The sequence below is a fragment of the Rhinoderma darwinii genome, unplaced genomic scaffold, assembly GCF_050947455.1.
Source record: "Rhinoderma darwinii isolate aRhiDar2 unplaced genomic scaffold, aRhiDar2.hap1 Scaffold_1880, whole genome shotgun sequence".
In the NCBI taxonomy this organism is placed as follows: Eukaryota; Metazoa; Chordata; class Amphibia; order Anura; family Rhinodermatidae; genus Rhinoderma; species Rhinoderma darwinii.
In genome coordinates, this window is record NW_027462253.1 from 2,082 (window position 1) to 20,011 (window position 17,930).

Here is a 17,930-nt window from a genome sequence, read left to right on the forward strand (position 1 = left end):
ACTGATCATTAGTCAGTGTGATGTGTGTAGTATATATCAGTAGTGTCTGTATCTAGCTGTGTATATATATATTACTGATCATTAGTCAGTGTGATGTGTGTAGTATATATCAGTAGTGTCTGTATCTAGCTGTATATATATATATTACTGATCATTAGTCAGTGTGATGTGTGTAGTATATATCAGTAGTGTCTGTATCTAGCTGTATATATATATATTACTGATCATTAGTCAGTGTGATGTGTGTAGTATATATCAGTAGTGTCTGTATCTAGCTGTATATATATATATTACTGATCATTAGTCAGTGTGATGTGTGTAGTATATATCAGTAGTGTCTGTATCTAGCTGTGTATATATATATTACTGATCATTAGTCAGTGTGATGTGTGTAGTGTATATCAGTAGTGTCTGTATCTAGCTGTATATATATATATTACTGATCATTAGTCAGTGTGATGTGTGTAGTATATATCAGTAGTGTCTGTATCTAGCTGTATATATATATATTACTGATCATTAGTCAGTGTGATGTGTGTAGTATATATCAGTAGTGTCTGTATCTAGCTGTGTATATATATATATTACTGATCATTAGTCAGTGTGATGTGTGTAGTGTATATCAGTAGTGTCTGTATCTAGCTGTATATATATATATTACTGATCATTAGTCAGTGTGATGTGTGTAGTGTATATCAGTAGTGTCTGTATCTAGCTGTATATATATATATTACTGATCATTAGTCAGTGTGATGTGTGTAGTATATATCAGTAGTGTCTGTATCTAGCTGTATATATATATATTACTGATCATTAGTCAGTGTGATGTGTGTAGTGTATATCAGTAGTGTCTGTATCTAGCTGTATATATATATATTACTGATCATTAGTCAGTGTGATGTGTGTAGTGTATATCAGTAGTGTCTGTATCTAGCTGTGTATATATATATTACTGATCATTAGTCAGTGTGATGTGTGTAGTATATATCAGTAGTGTCTGTATCTAGCTGTATATATATATATTACTGATCATTAGTCAGTGTGATGTGTGTAGTGTATATCAGTAGTGTCTGTATCTAGCTGTATATATATATATTACTGATCATTAGTCAGTGTGATGTGTGTAGTATATATCAGTAGTGTCTGTATCTAGCTGTGTATATATATATTACTGATCATTAGTCAGTGTGATGTGTGTAGTGTATATCAGTAGTGTCTGTATCTAGCTGTATATATATATATTACTGATCATTAGTCAGTGTGATGTGTGTAGTATATATCAGTAGTGTCTGTATCTAGCTGTATATATATATATTACTGATCATTAGTCAGTGTGATGTGTGTAGTGTATATCAGTAGTGTCTGTATCTAGCTGTATATATATATATTACTGATCATTAGTCAGTGTGATGTGTGTAGTGTATATCAGTAGTGTCTGTATCTAGCTGTGTATATATATATTACTGATCATTAGTCAGTGTGATGTGTGTAGTGTATATCAGTAGTGTCTGTATCTAGCTGTATATATATATATTACTGATCATTAGTCAGTGTGATGTGTGTAGTGTATATCAGTAGTGTCTGTATCTAGCTGTGTATATATATATTACTGATCATTAGTCAGTGTGATGTGTGTAGTGTATATCAGTAGTGTCTGTATCTAGCTGTGTATATATATATTACTGATCATTAGTCAGTGTGATGTGTGTAGTGTATATCAGTAGTGTCTGTATCTAGCTGTATATATATATATTACTGATCATTAGTCAGTGTGATGTGTGTAGTGTATATCAGTAGTGTCTGTATCTAGCTGTATATATATATATTACTGATCATTAGTCAGTGTGATGTGTGTAGTGTATATCAGTAGTGTCTGTATCTAGCTGTATATATATATTACTGATCATTAGTCAGTGTGATGTGTGTAGTGTATATCAGTAGTGTCTGTATCTAGCTGTATATATATATATTACTGATCATTAGTCAGTGTGATGTGTGTAGTGTATATCAGTAGTGTCTGTATCTAGCTGTATATATATATTACTGATCATTAGTCAGTGTGATGTGTGTAGTGTATATCAGTAGTGTCTGTATCTAGCTGTGTATATATATATTACTGATCATTAGTCAGTGTGATGTGTGTAGTATATATCAGTAGTGTCTGTATCTAGCTGTATATATATATTACTGATCATTAGTCAGTGTGATGTGTGTAGTGTATATCAGTAGTGTCTGTATCTAGCTGTATATATATATATTACTGATCATTAGTCAGTGTGATGTGTGTAGTATATATCAGTAGTGTCTGTATCTAGCTGTATATATATATATTACTGATCATTAGTCAGTGTGATGTGTGTAGTGTATATCAGTAGTGTCTGTATCTAGCTGTGTATATATATATTACTGATCATTAGTCAGTGTGATGTGTGTAGTATATATCAGTAGTGTCTGTATCTAGCTGTATATATATATATTACTGATCATTAGTCAGTGTGATGTGTGTAGTATATATCAGTAGTGTCTGTATCTAGCTGTATATATATATATTACTGATCATTAGTCAGTGTGATGTGTGTAGTGTATATCAGTAGTGTCTGTATCTAGCTGTGTATATATATATTACTGATCATTAGTCAGTGTGATGTGTGTAGTATATATCAGTAGTGTCTGTATCTAGCTGTATATATATATTACTGATCATTAGTCAGTGTGATGTGTGTAGTGTATATCAGTAGTGTCTGTATCTAGCTGTGTATATATATATTACTGATCATTAGTCAGTGTGATGTGTGTAGTATATATCAGTAGTGTCTGTATCTAGCTGTGTATATATATATTACTGATCATTAGTCAGTGTGATGTGTGTAGTGTATATCAGTAGTGTCTGTATCTAGCTGTATATATATATATTACTGATCATTAGTCAGTGTGATGTGTGTAGTATATATCAGTAGTGTCTGTATCTAGCTGTGTATATATATATTACTGATCATTAGTCAGTGTGATGTGTGTAGTGTATATCAGTAGTGTCTGTATCTAGCTGTGTATATATATATTACTGATCATTAGTCAGTGTGATGTGTGTAGTATATATCAGTAGTGTCTGTATCTAGCTGTGTATATATATATTACTGATCATTAGTCAGTGTGATGTGTGTAGTGTATATCAGTAGTGTCTGTATCTAGCTGTATATATATATATTACTGATCATTAGTCAGTGTGATGTGTGTAGTGTATATCAGTAGTGTCTGTATCTAGCTGGTATATATATATATTACTGATCATTAGTCAGTGTGATGTGTGTAGTATATCAGTAGTGTCTGTATCTAGCTGTGTATATATATATTACTGATCATTAGTCAGTGTGATGTGTGTAGTGTATATCAGTAGTGTCTGTATCTAGCTGTATATATATTACTGATCATTAGTCAGTGTGATGTGTGTAGTATATATCAGTAGTGTCTGTATCTAGCTGTGTATATATATATTACTGATCATTAGTCAGTGTGATGTGTGTAGTGTATATCAGTAGTGTCTGTATCTAGCTGTGTATATATATATTACTGATCATTAGTCAGTGTGATGTGTGTAGTATATATCAGTAGTGTCTGTATCTAGCTGTATATATATATTACTGATCATTAGTCAGTGTGATGTGTGTAGTGTATATCAGTAGTGTCTGTATCTAGCTGTGTATATATATATTACTGATCATTAGTCAGTGTGATGTGTGTAGTGTATATCAGTAGTGTCTGTATCTAGCTGTGTATATATATATATTACTGATCATTAGTCAGTGTGATGTGTGTAGTATATATCAGTAGTGTCTGTATCTAGCTGTATATATATATTACTGATCATTAGTCAGTGTGATGTGTGTAGTGTATATCAGTAGTGTCTGTATCTAGCTGTGTATATATATATTACTGATCATTAGTCAGTGTGATGTGTGTAGTGTATATCAGTAGTGTCTGTATCTAGCTGTGTATATATATATTACTGATCATTAGTCAGTGTGATGTGTGTAGTGTATATCAGTAGTGTCTGTATCTAGCTGTATATATATATATTACTGATCATTAGTCAGTGTGATGTGTGTAGTGTATATCAGTAGTGTCTGTATCTAGCTGTGTATATATATATTACTGATCATTAGTCAGTGTGATGTGTGTAGTGTATATCAGTAGTGTCTGTATCTAGCTGTGTATATATATATTACTGATCATTAGTCAGTGTGATGTGTGTAGTGTATATCAGTAGTGTCTGTATCTAGCTGTATATATATATTACTGATCATTAGTCAGTGTGATGTGTGTAGTGTATATCAGTAGTGTCTGTATCTAGCTGGTATATATATATATTACTGATCATTAGTCAGTGTGATGTGTGTAGTGTATATCAGTAGTGTCTGTATCTAGCTGTATATATATATATTACTGATCATTAGTCAGTGTGATGTGTGTAGTGTATATCAGTAGTGTCTGTATCTAGCTGTATATATATATATTACTGATCATTAGTCAGTGTGATGTGTGTAGTGTATATCAGTAGTGTCTGTATCTAGCTGTATATATATATATTACTGATCATTAGTCAGTGTGATGTGTGTAGTGTATATCAGTAGTGTCTGTATCTAGCTGTATATATATATATTACTGATCATTAGTCAGTGTGATGTGTGTAGTGTATATCAGTAGTGTCTGTATCTAGCTGTATATATATATATTACTGATCATTAGTCAGTGTGATGTGTGTAGTGTATATCAGTAGTGTCTGTATCTAGCTGTATATATATATATTACTGATCATTAGTCAGTGTGATGTGTGTAGTGTATATCAGTAGTGTCTGTATCTAGCTGTATATATATATATTACTGATCATTAGTCAGTGTGATGTGTGTAGTGTATATCAGTAGTGTCTGTATCTAGCTGTATATATATATATTACTGATCATTAGTCAGTGTGATGTGTGTAGTGTATATCAGTAGTGTCTGTATCTAGCTGTATATATATATATTACTGATCATTAGTCAGTGTGGGTGTGATCAGTAGTGTCTGTATCTAGCTGTATATATATAACTGATCAGTAGTCAGTTGTCTGTATCTAGCTGTTATACTGTATATATATATTACTGATCATTAGTCAGTGTGATGTGTGTAGTGTATATCAGTAGTGTCTGTATGTTAGGCTGTATATATATATACTGATCATTAGTCAGTGTGATGTGTGTAGTGTATATCAGTAGTGTCTGTATCTAGCTGTATATATATATATTACTGATCATTAGTCAGTGTGATGTGTGTAGTGTATATCAGTAGTGTCTGTATCTAGCTGATATATATATATTACTGATCATTAGTCAGTGTGATGTGTGTAGTGTATATATACGTAGTGTCTGTATCTAGCTGTATATATATTATGATCATTAGTCAGTGTGATGTGTGTAGTGTATATCAGTAGTGTCTGTATCTAGCTGTATATATATATATTACTGATCATTAGTCAGTGTGATGTGTGTAGTGTATATCAGTAGTGTCTGTATCTAGCTGTATATATATATATTACTGATCATTAGTCAGTGTGATGTGTGTAGTGTATATCAGTAGTGTCTGTATCTAGCTGTATATATATATTACTGATCATTAGTCAGTGTGATGTGTGTAGTGTATATCAGTAGTGTCTGTATCTAGCTGTGATATATATATATTACTGATCATTAGTCAGTGTGATGTGTGTAGTGTATATCAGTAGTGTCTGTATCTAGCTGTATATATATATATTACTGATCATTAGTCAGTGTGATGTGTGTAGTATATATCAGTAGTGTCTGTATCTAGCTGTGTATATATATATTACTGATCATTAGTCAGTGTGATGTGTGTAGTGTATATCAGTAGTGTCTGTATCTAGCTGTGTATATATATATTACTGATCATTAGTCAGTGTGATGTGTGTAGTGTATATCAGTAGTGTCTGTATCTAGCTGTGTATATATATATATTACTGATCATTAGTCAGTGTGATGTGTGTAGTGTATATCAGTAGTGTCTGTATCTAGCTGTATATATATATATTACTGATCATTAGTCAGTGTGATGTGTGTAGTGTATATCAGTAGTGTCTGTATCTAGCTGTATATATATATATTACTGATCATTAGTCAGTGTGATGTGTGTAGTGTATATCAGTAGTGTCTGTATCTAGCTGTGTATATATATATTACTGATCATTAGTCAGTGTGATGTGTGTAGTGTATATCAGTAGTGTCTGTATCTAGCTGTATATATATATATTACTGATCATTAGTCAGTGTGATGTGTGTAGTATATATCAGTAGTGTCTGTATCTAGCTGTGTATATATATATTACTGATCATTAGTCAGTGTGATGTGTGTAGTGTATATCAGTAGTGTCTGTATCTAGCTGTGTATATATATATTACTGATCATTAGTCAGTGTGATGTGTGTAGTGTATATCAGTAGTGTCTGTATCTAGCTGTATATATATATTACTGATCATTAGTCAGTGTGATGTGTGTAGTGTATATCAGTAGTGTCTGTATCTAGCTGTATATATATATATTACTGATCATTAGTCAGTGTGATGTGTGTAGTGTATATCAGTAGTGTCTGTATCTAGCTGTGTATATATATATTACTGATCATTAGTCAGTGTGATGTGTGTAGTGTATATCAGTAGTGTCTGTATCTAGCTGTGTATATATATATTACTGATCATTAGTCAGTGTGATGTGTGTAGTGTATATCAGTAGTGTCTGTATCTAGCTGTATATATATATTACTGATCATTAGTCAGTGTGATGTGTGTAGTGTATATCAGTAGTGTCTGTATCTAGCTGTGTATATATATATTACTGATCATTAGTCAGTGTGATGTGTGTAGTATATATCAGTAGTGTCTGTATCTAGCTGTGTATATATATATTACTGATCATTAGTCAGTGTGATGTGTGTAGTGTATATCAGTAGTGTCTGTATCTAGCTGTATATATATATATTACTGATCATTAGTCAGTGTGATGTGTGTAGTGTATATCAGTAGTGTCTGTATCTAGCTGTGTATATATATATTACTGATCATTAGTCAGTGTGATGTGTGTAGTGTATATCAGTAGTGTCTGTATCTAGCTGTGTATATATATATTACTGATCATTAGTCAGTGTGATGTGTGTAGTATATATCAGTAGTGTCTGTATCTAGCTGTGTATATATATATTACTGATCATTAGTCAGTGTGATGTGTGTAGTGTATATCAGTAGTGTCTGTATCTAGCTGTATATATATATTACTGATCATTAGTCAGTGTGATGTGTGTAGTATATATCAGTAGTGTCTGTATCTAGCTGTGTATATATATATTACTGATCATTAGTCAGTGTGATGTGTGTAGTGTATATCAGTAGTGTCTGTATCTAGCTGTGTATATATATATTACTGATCATTAGTCAGTGTGATGTGTGTAGTGTATATCAGTAGTGTCTGTATCTAGCTGTGTATATATATATTACTGATCATTAGTCAGTGTGATGTGTGTAGTATATATCAGTAGTGTCTGTATCTAGCTGTGTATATATATATTACTGATCATTAGTCAGTGTGATGTGTGTAGTATATATCAGTAGTGTCTGTATCTAGCTGTATATATATATTACTGATCATTAGTCAGTGTGATGTGTGTAGTATATATCAGTAGTGTCTGTATCTAGCTGTGTATATATATATTACTGATCATTAGTCAGTGTGATGTGTGTAGTGTATATCAGTAGTGTCTGTATCTAGCTGTATATATATATATTACTGATCATTAGTCAGTGTGATGTGTGTAGTATATATCAGTAGTGTCTGTATCTAGCTGTATATATATATATTACTGATCATTAGTCAGTGTGATGTGTGTAGTATATATCAGTAGTGTCTGTATCTAGCTGTGTATATATATATTACTGATCATTAGTCAGTGTGATGTGTGTAGTATATATCAGTAGTGTCTGTATCTAGCTGTGTATATATATATTACTGATCATTAGTCAGTGTGATGTGTGTAGTATATATCAGTAGTGTCTGTATCTAGCTGTGTATATATATATTACTGATCATTAGTCAGTGTGATGTGTGTAGTATATATCAGTAGTGTCTGTATCTAGCTGTGTATATATATATTACTGATCATTAGTCAGTGTGATGTGTGTAGTGTATATCAGTAGTGTCTGTATCTAGCTGTGTATATATATATTACTGATCATTAGTCAGTGTGATGTGTGTAGTATATATCAGTAGTGTCTGTATCTAGCTGTATATATATTACTGATCATTAGTCAGTGTGATGTGTGTAGTGTATATCAGTAGTGTCTGTATCTAGCTGTGTATATATATATTACTGATCATTAGTCAGTGTGATGTGTGTAGTGTATATCAGTAGTGTCTGTATCTAGCTGTGTATATATATATATTACTGATCATTAGTCAGTGTGATGTGTGTAGTGTATATCAGTAGTGTCTGTATCTAGCTGTATATATATATATTACTGATCATTAGTCAGTGTGATGTGTGTAGTGTATATCAGTAGTGTCTGTATCTAGCTGTATATATATATTACTGATCATTAGTCAGTGTGATGTGTGTAGTGTATATCAGTAGTGTCTGTATCTAGCTGTGTATATATATATTACTGATCATTAGTCAGTGTGATGTGTGTAGTGTATATCAGTAGTGTCTGTATCTAGCTGTGTATATATATATTACTGATCATTAGTCAGTGTGATGTGTGTAGTGTATATCAGTAGTGTCTGTATCTAGCTGTATATATATATATTACTGATCATTAGTCAGTGTGATGTGTGTAGTGTATATCAGTAGTGTCTGTATCTAGCTGTGTATATATATATATTACTGATCATTAGTCAGTGTGATGTGTGTAGTATATATCAGTAGTGTCTGTATCTAGCTGTGTATATATATATTACTGATCATTAGTCAGTGTGATGTGTGTAGTGTATATCAGTAGTGTCTGTATCTAGCTGTATATATATATATTACTGATCATTAGTCAGTGTGATGTGTGTAGTGTATATCAGTAGTGTCTGTATCTAGCTGTATATATATATTACTGATCATTAGTCAGTGTGATGTGTGTAGTGTATATCAGTAGTGTCTGTATCTAGCTGTATATATATATATTACTGATCATTAGTCAGTGTGATGTGTGTAGTATATATCAGTAGTGTCTGTATCTAGCTGTATATATATATTACTGATCATTAGTCAGTGTGATGTGTGTAGTGTATATCAGTAGTGTCTGTATCTAGCTGTATATATATATATTACTGATCATTAGTCAGTGTGATGTGTGTAGTGTATATCAGTAGTGTCTGTATCTAGCTGTATATATATATATTACTGATCATTAGTCAGTGTGATGTGTGTAGTATATATCAGTAGTGTCTGTATCTAGCTGTATATATATATATTACTGATCATTAGTCAGTGTGATGTGTGTAGTGTATATCAGTAGTGTCTGTATCTAGCTGTGTATATATATATTACTGATCATTAGTCAGTGTGATGTGTGTAGTGTATATCAGTAGTGTCTGTATCTAGCTGTATATATATATTACTGATCATTAGTCAGTGTGATGTGTGTAGTATATATCAGTAGTGTCTGTATCTAGCTGTGTATATATATATATTACTGATCATTAGTCAGTGTGATGTGTGTAGTGTATATCAGTAGTGTCTGTATCTAGCTGTATATATATATATTACTGATCATTAGTCAGTGTGATGTGTGTAGTATATATCAGTAGTGTCTGTATCTAGCTGTATATATATATATTACTGATCATTAGTCAGTGTGATGTGTGTAGTGTATATCAGTAGTGTCTGTATCTAGCTGTATATATATATATTACTGATCATTAGTCAGTGTGATGTGTGTAGTATATATCAGTAGTGTCTGTATCTAGCTGTATATATATATATTACTGATCATTAGTCAGTGTGATGTGTGTAGTGTATATCAGTAGTGTCTGTATCTAGCTGTATATATATATATTACTGATCATTAGTCAGTGTGATGTGTGTAGTATATATCAGTAGTGTCTGTATCTAGCTGTATATATATATATTACTGATCATTAGTCAGTGTGATGTGTGTAGTATATATCAGTAGTGTCTGTATCTAGCTGTATATATATATTACTGATCATTAGTCAGTGTGATGTGTGTAGTATATATCAGTAGTGTCTGTATCTAGCTGTGTATATATATATATTACTGATCATTAGTCAGTGTGATGTGTGTAGTGTATATCAGTAGTGTCTGTATCTAGCTGTATATATATATATTACTGATCATTAGTCAGTGTGATGTGTGTAGTGTATATCAGTAGTGTCTGTATCTAGCTGTGTATATATATATTACTGATCATTAGTCAGTGTGATGTGTGTAGTATATATCAGTAGTGTCTGTATCTAGCTGTGTATATATATATTACTGATCATTAGTCAGTGTGATGTGTGTAGTATATATCAGTAGTGTCTGTATCTAGCTGTGTATATATATATTACTGATCATTAGTCAGTGTGATGTGTGTAGTGTATATCAGTAGTGTCTGTATCTAGCTGTGTATATATATATTACTGATCATTAGTCAGTGTGATGTGTGTAGTATATATCAGTAGTGTCTGTATCTAGCTGTATATATATATTACTGATCATTAGTCAGTGTGATGTGTGTAGTATATATCAGTAGTGTCTGTATCTAGCTGTATATATATATATTACTGATCATTAGTCAGTGTGATGTGTGTAGTGTATATCAGTAGTGTCTGTATCTAGCTGTATATATATATATTACTGATCATTAGTCAGTGTGATGTGTGTAGTGTATATCAGTAGTGTCTGTATCTAGCTGTGTATATATATATTACTGATCATTAGTCAGTGTGATGTGTGTAGTATATATCAGTAGTGTCTGTATCTAGCTGTATATATATATATTACTGATCATTAGTCAGTGTGATGTGTGTAGTATATATCAGTAGTGTCTGTATCTAGCTGTATATATATATTACTGATCATTAGTCAGTGTGATGTGTGTAGTGTATATCAGTAGTGTCTGTATCTAGCTGTGTATATATATATTACTGATCATTAGTCAGTGTGATGTGTGTAGTGTATATCAGTAGTGTCTGTATCTAGCTGTATATATATATATTACTGATCATTAGTCAGTGTGATGTGTGTAGTATATATCAGTAGTGTCTGTATCTAGCTGTATATATATATATTACTGATCATTAGTCAGTGTGATGTGTGTAGTATATATCAGTAGTGTCTGTATCTAGCTGTATATATATATTACTGATCATTAGTCAGTGTGATGTGTGTAGTGTATATCAGTAGTGTCTGTATCTAGCTGTGTATATATATATTACTGATCATTAGTCAGTGTGATGTGTGTAGTGTATATCAGTAGTGTCTGTATCTAGCTGTATATATATATATATTACTGATCATTAGTCAGTGTGATGTGTGTAGTGTATATCAGTAGTGTCTGTATCTAGCTGTGTATATATATATTACTGATCATTAGTCAGTGTGATGTGTGTAGTATATATCAGTAGTGTCTGTATCTAGCTGTATATATATATATTACTGATCATTAGTCAGTGTGATGTGTGTAGTGTATATCAGTAGTGTCTGTATCTAGCTGTATATATATATATTACTGATCATTAGTCAGTGTGATGTGTGTAGTGTATATATCAGTAGTGTCTGTATCTAGCTGTATATATATATATTACTGATCATTAGTCAGTGTGATGTGTGTAGTGTATATCAGTAGTGTCTGTATCTAGCTGTATATATATATATTACTGATCATTAGTCAGTGTGATGTGTGTAGTGTATATCAGTAGTGTCTGTATCTAGCTGTGTATATATATATTACTGATCATTAGTCAGTGTGATGTGTGTAGTGTATATCAGTAGTGTCTGTATCTAGCTGTATATATATATATTACTGATCATTAGTCAGTGTGATGTGTGTAGTGTATATCAGTAGTGTCTGTATCTAGCTGTATATATATATTACTGATCATTAGTCAGTGTGATGTGTGTAGTATATATCAGTAGTGTCTGTATCTAGCTGTGTATATATATATATTACTGATCATTAGTCAGTGTGATGTGTGTAGTGTATATCAGTAGTGTCTGTATCTAGCTGTATATATATATTACTGATCATTAGTCAGTGTGATGTGTGTAGTGTATATCAGTAGTGTCTGTATCTAGCTGTGTATATATATATTACTGATCATTAGTCAGTGTGATGTGTGTAGTATATATCAGTAGTGTCTGTATCTAGCTGTATATATATATATTACTGATCATTAGTCAGTGTGATGTGTGTAGTGTATATCAGTAGTGTCTGTATCTAGCTGTGTATATATATATTACTGATCATTAGTCAGTGTGATGTGTGTAGTATATATCAGTAGTGTCTGTATCTAGCTGTGTATATATATATTACTGATCATTAGTCAGTGTGATGTGTGTAGTGTATATCAGTAGTGTCTGTATCTAGCTGTATATATATATATTACTGATCATTAGTCAGTGTGATGTGTGTAGTATATATCAGTAGTGTCTGTATCTAGCTGTGTATATATATATTACTGATCATTAGTCAGTGTGATGTGTGTAGTGTATATCAGTAGTGTCTGTATCTAGCTGTATATATATATATTACTGATCATTAGTCAGTGTGATGTGTGTAGTATATATCAGTAGTGTCTGTATCTAGCTGTATATATATATATATTACTGATCATTAGTCAGTGTGATGTGTGTAGTATATATCAGTAGTGTCTGTATCTAGCTGTATATATATATATTACTGATCATTAGTCAGTGTGATGTGTGTAGTGTATATCAGTAGTGTCTGTATCTAGCTGTGTATATATATATATTACTGATCATTAGTCAGTGTGATGTGTGTAGTGTATATCAGTAGTGTCTGTATCTAGCTGTATATATATATATATTACTGATCATTAGTCAGTGTGATGTGTGTAGTGTATATCAGTAGTGTCTGTATCTAGCTGTGTATATATATATATTACTGATCATTAGTCAGTGTGATGTGTGTAGTGTATATCAGTAGTGTCTGTATCTAGCTGTATATATATATATTACTGATCATTAGTCAGTGTGATGTGTGTAGTATATATCAGTAGTGTCTGTATCTAGCTGTGTATATATATATTACTGATCATTAGTCAGTGTGATGTGTGTAGTGTATATCAGTAGTGTCTGTATCTAGCTGTATATATATATTACTGATCATTAGTCAGTGTGATGTGTGTAGTATATATCAGTAGTGTCTGTATCTAGCTGTATATATATATATTACTGATCATTAGTCAGTGTGATGTGTGTAGTGTATATCAGTAGTGTCTGTATCTAGCTGTGTATATATATATTACTGATCATTAGTCAGTGTGATGTGTGTAGTATATATCAGTAGTGTCTGTATCTAGCTGTGTATATATATATTACTGATCATTAGTCAGTGTGATGTGTGTAGTATATATCAGTAGTGTCTGTATCTAGCTGTATATATATATTACTGATCATTAGTCAGTGTGATGTGTGTAGTATATATCAGTAGTGTCTGTATCTAGCTGTATATATATATATTACTGATCATTAGTCAGTGTGATGTGTGTAGTGTATATCAGTAGTGTCTGTATCTAGCTGTATATATATATATTACTGATCATTAGTCAGTGTGATGTGTGTAGTGTATATCAGTAGTGTCTGTATCTAGCTGTGTATATATATATTACTGATCATTAGTCAGTGTGATGTGTGTAGTATATATCAGTAGTGTCTGTATCTAGCTGTATATATATATATTACTGATCATTAGTCAGTGTGATGTGTGTAGTGTATATCAGTAGTGTCTGTATCTAGCTGTATATATATATTACTGATCATTAGTCAGTGTGATGTGTGTAGTGTATATCAGTAGTGTCTGTATCTAGCTGTATATATATATTACTGATCATTAGTCAGTGTGATGTGTGTAGTATATATCAGTAGTGTCTGTATCTAGCTGTATATATATATATTACTGATCATTAGTCAGTGTGATGTGTGTAGTGTATATCAGTAGTGTCTGTATCTAGCTGTATATATATATTACTGATCATTAGTCAGTGTGATGTGTGTAGTGTATATCAGTAGTGTCTGTATCTAGCTGTATATATATATATTACTGATCATTAGTCAGTGTGATGTGTGTAGTATATATCAGTAGTGTCTGTATCTAGCTGTATATATATATATTACTGATCATTAGTCAGTGTGATGTGTGTAGTGTATATCAGTAGTGTCTGTATCTAGCTGTATATATATATTACTGATCATTAGTCAGTGTGATGTGTGTAGTGTATATCAGTAGTGTCTGTATCTAGCTGTGTATATATATATTACTGATCATTAGTCAGTGTGATGTGTGTAGTATATATCAGTAGTGTCTGTATCTAGCTGTATATATATATATTACTGATCATTAGTCAGTGTGATGTGTGTAGTATATATCAGTAGTGTCTGTATCTAGCTGTATATATATATATTACTGATCATTAGTCAGTGTGATGTGTGTAGTGTATATCAGTAGTGTCTGTATCTAGCTGTATATATATATTACTGATCATTAGTCAGTGTGATGTGTGTAGTATATATCAGTAGTGTCTGTATCTAGCTGTGTATATATATATTACTGATCATTAGTCAGTGTGATGTGTGTAGTATATATCAGTAGTGTCTGTATCTAGCTGTGTATATATATATTACTGATCATTAGTCAGTGTGATGTGTGTAGTGTATATCAGTAGTGTCTGTATCTAGCTGTGTATATATATATTACTGATCATTAGTCAGTGTGATGTGTGTAGTATATATCAGTAGTGTCTGTATCTAGCTGTGTATATATATATTACTGATCATTAGTCAGTGTGATGTGTGTAGTATATATCAGTAGTGTCTGTATCTAGCTGTATATATATATATTACTGATCATTAGTCAGTGTGATGTGTGTAGTGTATATCAGTAGTGTCTGTATCTAGCTGTGTATATATATATTACTGATCATTAGTCAGTGTGATGTGTGTAGTATATATCAGTAGTGTCTGTATCTAGCTGTGTATATATATATTACTGATCATTAGTCAGTGTGATGTGTGTAGTGTATATCAGTAGTGTCTGTATCTAGCTGTATATATATATATTACTGATCATTAGTCAGTGTGATGTGTGTAGTGTATATCAGTAGTGTCTGTATCTAGCTGTATATATATATATTACTGATCATTAGTCAGTGTGATGTGTGTAGTATATATCAGTAGTGTCTGTATCTAGCTGTATATATATATATTACTGATCATTAGTCAGTGTGATGTGTGTAGTGTATATCAGTAGTGTCTGTATCTAGCTGTGTATATATATATTACTGATCATTAGTCAGTGTGATGTGTGTAGTATATATCAGTAGTGTCTGTATCTAGCTGTATATATATATATATTACTGATCATTAGTCAGTGTGATGTGTGTAGTGTATATCAGTAGTGTCTGTATCTAGCTGTATATATATATTACTGATCATTAGTCAGTGTGATGTGTGTAGTATATATCAGTAGTGTCTGTATCTAGCTGTATATATATATTACTGATCATTAGTCAGTGTGATGTGTGTAGTGTATATCAGTAGTGTCTGTATCTAGCTGTGTATATATATATTACTGATCATTAGTCAGTGTGATGTGTGTAGTATATATCAGTAGTGTCTGTATCTAGCTGTGTATATATATATATTACTGATCATTAGTCAGTGTGATGTGTGTAGTATATATCAGTAGTGTCTGTATCTAGCTGTGTATATATATATATTACTGATCATTAGTCAGTGTGATGTGTGTAGTGTATATCAGTAGTGTCTGTATCTAGCTGTGTATATATATATTACTGATCATTAGTCAGTGTGATGTGTGTAGTGTATATCAGTTGTACAGTGATTGGTTTCATGCTAATTATTGTGTGTCCCTCTTATATACACCTGACAATGTGTGTCGTGTTGTTCAGCTTGAGAAACGTTCAGTGACCGAAACGTCACATAAATCCACCCTTTATTCATCTATCTGGAAGTCCTGGTTCCGTTATTTTGTCCTATGGGCGATATACACACACACACACACACACACACACACACACACACAGGGGTGCATATGGGTGATATATATACAGGGGTGTACGCGGGTGATATATATGTATACAGGGGTGTACGCGGGTGATATATATATGTATACAGGGGTGTACGCGGGTGATATATATATGTATACAGGGGTGTACGCGGGTGATATATATATGTATACAGGGGTGTACGCGGGTGATATATATATATGTATAAAGGGGTGTATGCGGGGGATATATATATATGTATACAGGGGTGTACGTGGGTGATATATATGTATAAAGGGGTGTACGCGGGTGATATATATGTATACAGGGGTGTACGCGGGTGATATATATGTATAAAGGGGTGTACGCGGGTGATATATATGTATACAGGGGTGTACGCGGGTGATATATATGTATAAAGGGGTGTACGCAGGTGATATATATGTATACACAGGGGTGTACGCAGGTGATATATATGTATAAAGGGGTGTATGCGGGGGATATATATATATATATATATATATATATATATATATATATATATATATATATATATACACAGGGGTGTACGCGGGTGATATATATGTATACACAGGGGTGTACGCAGGTGATATATATATGTATAAAGGGGTGTATGCGGGGGATATATATATATATATATATATATATATACACAGGGGTGTACGCGGGTGATATATATATGTATACAGGGGTGTACGCGGGTGATATATATGTATACAGGGGTGTACGCGGGTGATATATATGTATACAGGGGTGTACGCGGGTGATATATATATACACAGGGGTGTACGCGGGTGATATATATATGTATACAGGGGTGTACGCGGGTGATATATATGTATACAGGGGTGTACGCAGGTGATATATATGTATACAGGGGTGTACGCGGGTGATATATATATATATATATATATACACACAGGGGTGTACGCGGGTGATATATATGTATACAGGGGTGTACGCGGGTGATATATATATGTATACAGGGGTGTACGCGGGTGATATATATGTATACAGGGGTGTACGCGGGTGATATATATGTATACAGGGGTGTACGCGGGTGATATATATATATATATATGTATACAGGGGTGTATGCGGGGGATATATATATGTATGCAGGGGTGTACGCGGGTGATATATATATGTATACAGGGGTGTACGCGGGTGATATATATATGTATACAGGGGTGTACGCGGGTGATATATATATATATGTATACAGGGGTGTATGCGGGGGATATATATATATGTACACAGGGGTGTACGCGGGTGATATATATGTATACAAGGGTGTACGCAGGTGATATATATGTATACTGGGGTGTACGCAGGTGATATATATATGTATACAGGGTGTACGCGGGTGATATATATGTATACAGGGGTGTACGCAGGTGATATATATGTATACAGGGGTGTATGCGGGTGATATATATGTATACACAGGGGTGTACGCGGGTGATATATATATATGTATAAAGGGGTGTATGCGGGGGATATATATATATATATATATATACACACACAGGGGTGTACGCGGGTGATATATATGTATACAGGGGTGTACGCAGGTGATATATATGTATACAGGGGTGTATGCAGGGGATATATATATATACACACAGGGGTGTA